An 8,980-nucleotide genomic window follows, 5' to 3' on the forward strand; every position below is an offset into this window, starting at 1 on the left:
ACGCTTAAATCAGACGTTGCATCAAACATTATGATGCCTCTTAGCAGAATATACCAGTGACTGGGTAGAGGTTTTACCTATCGCAGAATTTGTGTATAATAATTCAGAACATTCAGCAACTCACTGTACCCCCTTTTATTATATGCAGGGATATCATCCAAAGGCTTCGCCTGTCAATGTGGATGAATCCCTTCTGCCAACTGTAACTGAAAGGTTAACACATTTGCTTGAAATTCAAGAAAAGGCAATAAAACATCTGACTGTCTACAAAGAGCACATGAAGAAACAAGCAAATAAGCATAGAACCGAAGCACCACTCTATCGCATTGAAGACAAAGTTTGGCTTTCCACAAAGAATCTAAACATAGAAGTGCCTAGAAAGTTACAACCACGTTATATTGGTCCTTTTTGTGTTACAGCAGTAATCAACCCAGTAACCGTAAAATTAGACCTCATGTATCCTTGCTTAAACCCTATAACCCTCATACTCGATCTGAACCTCCACACCCACCCATCCCAATTAACGGAAATCTTGTATACGAAGTTCGCAGCATTTTAGATGCGAAACAAATTCATGGACATTTGTTTTATTTAGTAGCCTGGAAGGGATATGATGACACAGAAAATTCTTGGGAGCCAGCTTCCTTTGTACATGCCCCACGGTTGCTTTGATCGTTTTACATGAGGAATCCAAGAAAACTGCGCCCAGTAAGGGGGCCTTTGAGGGGGGCAACTGTTAGGGTTTGTTCAATAAAAAGGGCTTGCTCTCTCTCTGTGCATTAGTTGAACCTGATATATGTGATCCCTTCTCTTGTAAGTATGCATTATGACAAGACTGGCACACGAAGGCAATATATTATTTGTGAGTTTGCTTTTGCTTTCACGCAATGGGTATTGTATTGCGAAGGTTTGTTTATTCCTTTCCAGGCGCTTACTGACAGTTTGTATAGTATTGTGAAGAAGTCTTGCATACATAATGAAGCGCTGCACGTTTCTCAACTAACATCCTTTCAACGTGCAGCGCGAATGAGCCCCACCCACCTCCGTCTATAAAAGCGTCCTCGAAGCACTCACAGTTGCTTGTGCTCGTCAGAGGAAATCCCGCTTACCTGAAGATCCTGCCCCAGCATTTCCTCCGTGTACTCATCCTCATTCGGCTGCGAGACATCTTCCTGCTTTTGGCTCCCGGTCCAGCACCGATCTCGGTCCCCTCATTTCCGGCACTCCAGCTTCCGATTTCTCCGCAGAATGGAACCACCTGCAAAGAGAAAAAGAAAACAAACAGTAAGGTTAGCACGCTAAACCATCAGCATCCATACAAGTATGTGTCAAGAATCTGGGCAAAGCAGACCTGCAGAATTCTTTGAAGGCATATGGCACAGATTATTTTACTTGGGATTCTGAGTGCATAAAGACTGTTGTTCCAAAGACTAAATTCCTTGGATTATTATTCACATTGAAACATTGTATTCTTGGGACCATTCCCTTCATGTGCATCCTTGCAAAAACTCTGAAGTTAACTCATTATTTATACATGCTGTGAACATAACAGCTAACAGTGTTTATAGTTATTGGATCATTATTAAGACACAATCTGAAAGTGAGTTGGATATAGATTATCCTGTTCATGTAAAAAAAGTTTAGTGACATATACGAAATGCAGTTGTTCAATATTAGGTAGAAAATCGCTTTTATTGCAAGACAGTTTTAATTCTGGTGAACAAAGAAACCAGAATCAGAGAGGTATTTGATGAATCATACTGTGTTGAGATCATTCTTAGTGTAAGAGATCTAACACTGACATAATAGAATAGTACGTTGAAGATATTGATGATGTTTTTTTTATGTTATTCTTTTATGACATGACCTCGAAATAAAGACTTTCTGAATGAATGAATAATAGAATAGAATAGTAATGTTATGTTTGTATTTGTTTTTGCTAGGTACAACAGCCAGTTGTCAGCGCATCTCTGTTGACGCAAGCTAAGGAGCTGTGTTTATCTCTCTTTTGTCCACTTCCCCCTTCCCTTGAGCTTCTTTTCATTGCGCACTGCTTCTCAGGTGAGTGCAGCAAGATCAGGGGCTTGAGGGTGGGTACGAACTTTCTTCAGCTTCCCAACATAACCATCTGGATATTCAGGAGAGTCCGATCTTGACAATTAGTTTCATATTCTGTATTCTATTTGTAATTCTGTTAATATTCCATTTAACCTTATTTTGAAATATCGATTCCTAGACCAATTAAATATGTAAAAATTAAGACTGAAAATGTGAATCCTTAATGAATTAATGGTTTGAGTTGAACTAATTTGTTTATAAATCCCTTTTAAAATAACTTGTTTTCTTTGTCCTTTCCTGTGGATCCCCATTGGTCTTCACACTTTCTAGAAATAAATGTAAATGATTGCTAATAGATTTCTCCCCTTGAGATGAAAAAAGGTCTAAACGATCAGTAGCAGGGTTTGTATGATGATGTTACCTCATGTTTGAGATTTTAGAATCCTACTCCATCAAGTGGTAGAAATGTGATGGTTCTATCACAGGAAAGAAGTAGTTAGAATGGTGTAGAAAATGTAGACCTGATTGGAGCTTGCCTCAGCTCAAATTGCGTATGTCCTTAAAGTTCATATCACAACTTTTAAGATGGATGGGTTTTGGTGATTCTAAAGGCATTCGCATATGTGGAGGAGTGAGTATTAACAGAGTTGTACATCAAAATTGTTTATGTTGAGCATGTGGTTTTGTATCAAAGTTGTGTGTTTTACATTATAGTGATGTCTGTGGCATCGTTTTGTAAATGTGCATATGCATTTGATGCTGAGCAGTTGAAGTTATCAGGCTTGTAGCAGTCTAAGATCACAGGATAAGAATATATTGTGGTTTAACTTGTTTTCTAGGTTGTGTGGTGTCGGATGGTGAGGAGTGCACAATTTAGATATGCACTTGGAACGGATTGCTGTGAGTGTAATAATAGTGACTGATGCTAGTAGATACTAATGAGCAGAGGTGAAGCTGTACTAGTTACAATGATTTCCCACTGGCCAAGATTTCATCTATTTTTATGTGGAAGTCGGAAGGTGATTTTATTGGCTATTCCTTGTGTGAGTGATTACTTGTAATTCTTTAACAGAGCAAAAAAGAGTTATTTTGTAAGTGTGCCTGTGTTAGTGTTTGTCGAAGTTGATGTACAAGAGAGTTTTAAAAGAGGGTGAACTGCTGCGAGGGTTAAGAATTGCTGCAAAAAAGTATCACTCTGGGATAGGTCAGTGGCGTGAAATGTCACACTGAGATTGAGCATTGCATCATCAAGTATTGCACTCTGATAGGTCCCCAGAGAATGGACTGTGATGGAATTGGTTGAAAGTGTCGATCTGTGTTGAAATGTGATTCAGACTAAAACACTGTATATTTGAATTGAAATTCATTCATTTGCTAAACTGTTATAATCATGAGCCGTTTCAGAGCCCTTGGAAATTTGATAAGGGGTAATGTGCGAGTTCGTGTTAGTGAGGGCAAGGAAGCTGCACCAGTATGCCAGGTCATTATATGGCTAGAAATATAGAGCTTCACATATGATGTGGCTTCATCAATGGCATAGGTTCACTGAGAAAGAAGGCATATTAAGATTACCACAACACAGTACATTTAACTTGAGGGTCATTGAGAATATGAGGGAATTACTGTATGACATGAAATATGCAAAAAAGAGAGAGGGAGAAATACCAAAGTAGTGCTAAGAAAGTGGGGCCTAATTGTGCTGATGCTAGGTGGGATGACGTAAAGCATAGATGAAAGTGATGTATTATTAAGGGAGCTAGAATATACCCCACATTGATGACAGAGAAGTCTAAAAAGAAACAAAAAGCAGGGAAAGAAAGATACCAATGCTGCAGAAAAATCTAGCACTGATAATGATCCCAGTGATGATCTCTTGGATGACTTGTGTTCACGTTTACCGCCTTATGTTGCCCACTCTCCAGATCGAGATGCTGCTAATAGTAGTTTGTTGCCACAGTCCCTCTTGACCTGAATGTAGCTTGGATTGGGGGACCACCTTCAACTCTCTCTGTACCCACTGAGACAGATACTACTGCAGTTACCCACTTGTTGTTTGCCGCTGCTGTGTCTGTTCCTGCACTAATGCCACAAGTCATATCCACTCAGACTTGAGCTATTTCTGTTGTATCTACACTAGTAGTCATTGCCCTTAATACTTTTGTTTCATGAGCCATGACTGGTTTTGTCCCAACATGGCAGAATTCACAGATTGTTGCTTTGAACATACCAGAGAAATGCAGTCTCTGAGAGAAGGAAGAACTTGTTTTGACAATGCCTGTTGCTCAAGGTGGGTTAGGACCTTTTAAAAATGAAATGTTGACCCCATGGTTGAAGGATTCTCCTGAAGGTAAAGGGACAGAGGAGGCTGAGTCGCCATCCACGAGTCAAGGGAAAATGAGCCCTCTAGGCATTCTGAAGTTGAAGATAGAATTGGTAGAAATTATCTAGGGATACTTAAACCTTTCACATTTGAATCGATATAAGGAACAAAAAACTGGTATATTTGAGCGAAGACGTTACTAAGCATGTACCTATGACACATGAGAAACTATCAGAATTAATCGTCAAGAAGGAGGGAGGGTGATCAATCGATCAAACGGGCACCAATTACCACTCAAGGAGGTGGAAGGTCCAGTATCAGCTTGTGCCCATGTCAATTACAGGTCAAACAAAAAGGGGGTTGCTGAACTGTTCCTATGGAAAGTGAGGAATTAAATAAGACTGGCGTGACCGGAGGTGTGTATGTGACACCTTTGGGCATCCATTTTGTTGGACGTATTTGCCTCACATACCCAAAAGGGTGTCATGCTTCATCATAGGCGTTGCTCCTCGTCGGGGAGGCGGTGCAATCCCCGACGGGCTCACCTCGGAGATGGGCTCTTTGGCGGAGATCTTTTGTGTCCAACAGCCTATTGGTGAAGTGCGGGTGTGTGGGTAGGGCAGTAAGTTTCCTGGAGAAAGTGATTTAAAATGTAGCAGGGGGTGCCGGAAAAACACTTTATTGTGGGGGTCCCCCTACTGCAGTTAAAAACGTGAATCTAGCTCGCTAGGTAACGGCAGGTTAGGTAGCGTGACCCTAGAAGAGACTAGAAGGAGGGTTGGTCGACATGTTTCTCGCATGGGGTTATTATCCCGCGATTCATCAGGACCTAGTGAGGGTGAGAACTAAAAAATGAACAAGAACAACATGCTGGTGTCATGTCTTTAGTGTGGGTATAGATTACCTCTATGGTTAATCCTATGCCTATACAGGGGAGAAAAAGGAATAAAGGTTAACATAATTACAAATCTCCTATAAGCATATGAGGTCAGAGCCAGGGCATAAACATAATACAGCATGTTAGCGGTGGTGTTGAACTACTAGCATGACTAAAACATGCCTGTGCTGTTGCAGCGTGCAGTGAAAACTCACACACACATTGTGTACGTGAAAAAAGGTGTAATAAAGACTCATTAAAAACAGTGATCTAAAAACAGCAGCAGCAGTCTAGTAGAAATTACCATGCTTATCGGTGTGAGTGGCCAAACAGTGGTGATGGTACAAGGCTAGCTTCTAACTCACCTAATGGTCGTGGATTAATTACCACATGAGTGTTCGGCGGGTCAGTACATCGGGGTTGTACCTTTGGATTTGGCTGAAGGAGAAGATAAACCTATTAGCTATAGCAGACTCGAGTAAAAACAAACCCCCGGAGAGGGTCAAGCTAGGTTATCTCTGGAAGTGGGTTTAAAGGGACATCCAAAGGTGTGTTAGAAGGGAATGCCTTACCTCAAACTTCCTGTGTCCGTGCGGATTCACCTACCCATCACCGCCGAGCTCGAATAGGTAAAGAAGCTCAGTGGCGTGTACTATTTATAGGTAGCCGCGTCATAGGACTGCGCCAGTGTCCGCCCCCTGGGTGAATCACGTGGTAAGTTAGGTGATGGTGTCGGCCATAATGCAATGGTTAGATGATATCTGGAGTATATGGCGAACTAGAGTTCGCTGTACCATTTTAAATCGGAATGGTTAGGTAGGCCAGTAGGCACAAAGGAAGTGGTGAAGTAGTGAAGTTCACAGATTGAATGAAGAAGGTTAGCAACGAGAGGGAGCAAATTTAGGTAATTTGTTGTTAACAACAACAGGGCGATCAGTGGCTGATTTACAGAGAGTGCCAAGGAATGTCCTCATTGAGGCCTTGTTTATCAGAAGAAAGGCGGTGAACCCACCTTTGTTCTTTCCGGAACAAGGCATTCTTGGGGCAGTTTGGACTGGATTCCAGCACCACCCACCTCAATGAGTCTGCGTTGTGATTATTTTCCACATAGTGTTTACACATCTTGGTGTGAGGTTTCTTACAGGGGAAGTTGCTGCGGTGTTCCATGATGCGTGTTTTAATTGGGCGGGTTGTCATCCCAATGTATTGTAAACCACAAGGGCATGTCAGCATGTAAATGCAGTCGGAGGTGTTGCAATTAGTATGGCCCCTGAGTTCCCAGTTGAACGTGTCAGAGAGTTGTATGGTTTTTTGAGGCGTTGTGTATTTACATACCCCACATGTGCCACATGGGTAATGGCCGGTGACGGGCGGTAGATGCCATAAGGTCTGCTGAGTGCCTTTCTTTGTAGTTTTGGGTCTGGTACTAATCAGGATATCTTTCACGTTCTGTGACCTTTTGAATGCGAATCTAGGCTGTTCAAGACTCATATCGCCTGTGTTAAGGATACCCCAGTGGCGTTTGATTGTGTTTTTGATTTTGTTAGACAGGGGGGTGAAAGTGGTAACACAGGTGATTGGCTGGTTCTCGACTGGTGTTCTCTCCCGTCTTTCCAGTAGGGCTTCTCTGTTGTTGTTCCTGGCCCGTTTTTTTGCTTTGGCGACCTCACTTTTCGGGTAGCCTCTGTCAAGTAGATTCCTAGATAAAATGGTGGATTCTTTTTTGTAGTCGGCCACATCACTACAATTACGCCGGATCCGGAGAAATTGTCCGAATGGTAAGTTGGAGCGTAAAGCCCTCGGGTGATGGCTTTTGTAATGGAGCAGGCTGTTGCGGTCTGTAGGCTTTCTAAACATGGTGGTGCTGAGTCTCCCCTCTTGTAGTCTTATTGTCAAGTCAAGGAAAGCAATCTCTTTCGCTGAGGAAGACATGGTGAAGTGTAAATAAGGGTTGAGTGTATTAACCCATTCAAAGAAAGCCTCCTGTGAAGTCGGTGGGCCCGTCCATAGGATCAGAATGTCATCTATGAAACGCCTCCACATTTTGATGTTATCTAAAAAGGGGTTGGATTGATGATGTATATATTTATCTTCGAAATCAGCCATGTACAGACATGCCACTGAAGGGGCAAAAGTGCTGCCCATCGAAGTCCCTTGGGTCTGGTGAAAGTATTTCCCCTTGAACTCAAAGTAATTTTCAGTGAGAGCCAAGGTGGCGCATTCCATGATAAATGAAGGTGGAGTGTTCGAGTTCCAAGGTTCCAGCCCCAACCGTTCCTCTATTACTTCTAGTGTGGCCCTCTGAGGGATGTTGGTATAGAGGGCCTCCACATCTAGAGTAATCAGGAGGTCAATCTGTCCTATGTCTTGGAGGAGTTCAGTAGGCGTAAGACATCAGTAGTGTCTTGGATGTAAGAGGGAATGCGTTTCACAAGTGGTTGCAAAAAGTGGTCACAAAATTGTGAGAGTGGTTCCAAGACGGAATCAATTGCTGAGACAATAGGTCTCCCTGGTACTGGTCTGGTTCCTTTGTGGATCTTTGGCAGTATGTAAAAATATGGCACCCTAGGGTCTTTTTTCATAAGGAATTCTGCCTCTTTTTTACTGATCCATTGCTCGCATTCTGCACTCACCACCAAGCCTGTAATTGCGGTCTGCAAGCGTGGGGTTGGGTCACTAGGGATGGGTGTATAGTACTGTTGATCATTCAGTTGCCTGGTACACTCCAGTTCGTAGTCTACAGTGTTCATCAGGACTGTGGCACCTCCCTTGTCCGCTTGTTTAATAGTAATCAGGGGGTCTTCTGACAGTGATTTTAACACATCGATCTCTTTCCGAGAGATGTTGGAGTGTTTTGTTTGTCGATCCAGTGTTTTGATTTCTTTGAGTACCGCTTGTTCATATGTTAAGACTTCATTAGGAATCATCCCATTATGGGGTGTGAAAGTTGATGGGTTATGTAGGCCAGAGTCTTCTGTTGGTTCACAGGGCTTGCCTTCGAAGAAGGCCTTAAGTCTTATTTTTCTGAAAAAAGACTGGATTTCCCTGGTTTGTTGGAATAGGTCAATTCTGGGTGTAGGGACAAAACCAAGTCCTTTTTGAAGGACTTGTTCCTCGCTCTCTGTTAGGAGACGGTCTGAAAGATTAACCATTAGGCTCATTTTGGTCCTGATTGGTTCGTGCTCCTTGTGTCCATCCCCTGGGGGCGTGTGTCCTCCCATTGTACTCTCTTCTCTGGGACGCTGCCTCGCTTTCGCCCGCGCCCTCTGCCCAACCTCTGCCTAAAAAAGGGGGGCGTGTAGAACCTTGAGGTGCGAAGAAGGGTGGATATTGTGGAGCGAACGGTGGTTGAAACTGTGGAAAATGTGGGTATTGCCAAAATGGGGGGCCCATGGGCTGCCCCTGGTGGGGGAAATTGGGGAAATTCTGGAAGTTCTGTTGACCCCGTCCCCTACCTCTTTTGGCCCTCGGTGGCATGTTGGGCGGCTCGTTTTCCCCGCTGCTGTCAGATCCACTATTTGAACCCCTTCTGGACGAGGTCGCACTCGAGTCTGAGTTATAGTTAGTTCCTGGGGGGACATAGTCATCCTTTAGGTAAGGATAGACCTTTTCTTTAGAAAACCTTTTTATGTCCTTTTGCAGTTTTGCTACTTTTTGGTTCATAAGGTTTTCTTTATGTTCCGCCATTTCTTTATTTAACTCAGCCAGTTTGGTTTTAAAACCTG

This window comes from Lissotriton vulgaris, unplaced genomic scaffold, assembly GCF_964263255.1.
Source record: "Lissotriton vulgaris unplaced genomic scaffold, aLisVul1.2 SCAFFOLD_1936, whole genome shotgun sequence".
Lineage (NCBI taxonomy): Eukaryota > Metazoa > Chordata > Amphibia > Caudata > Salamandridae > Lissotriton > Lissotriton vulgaris.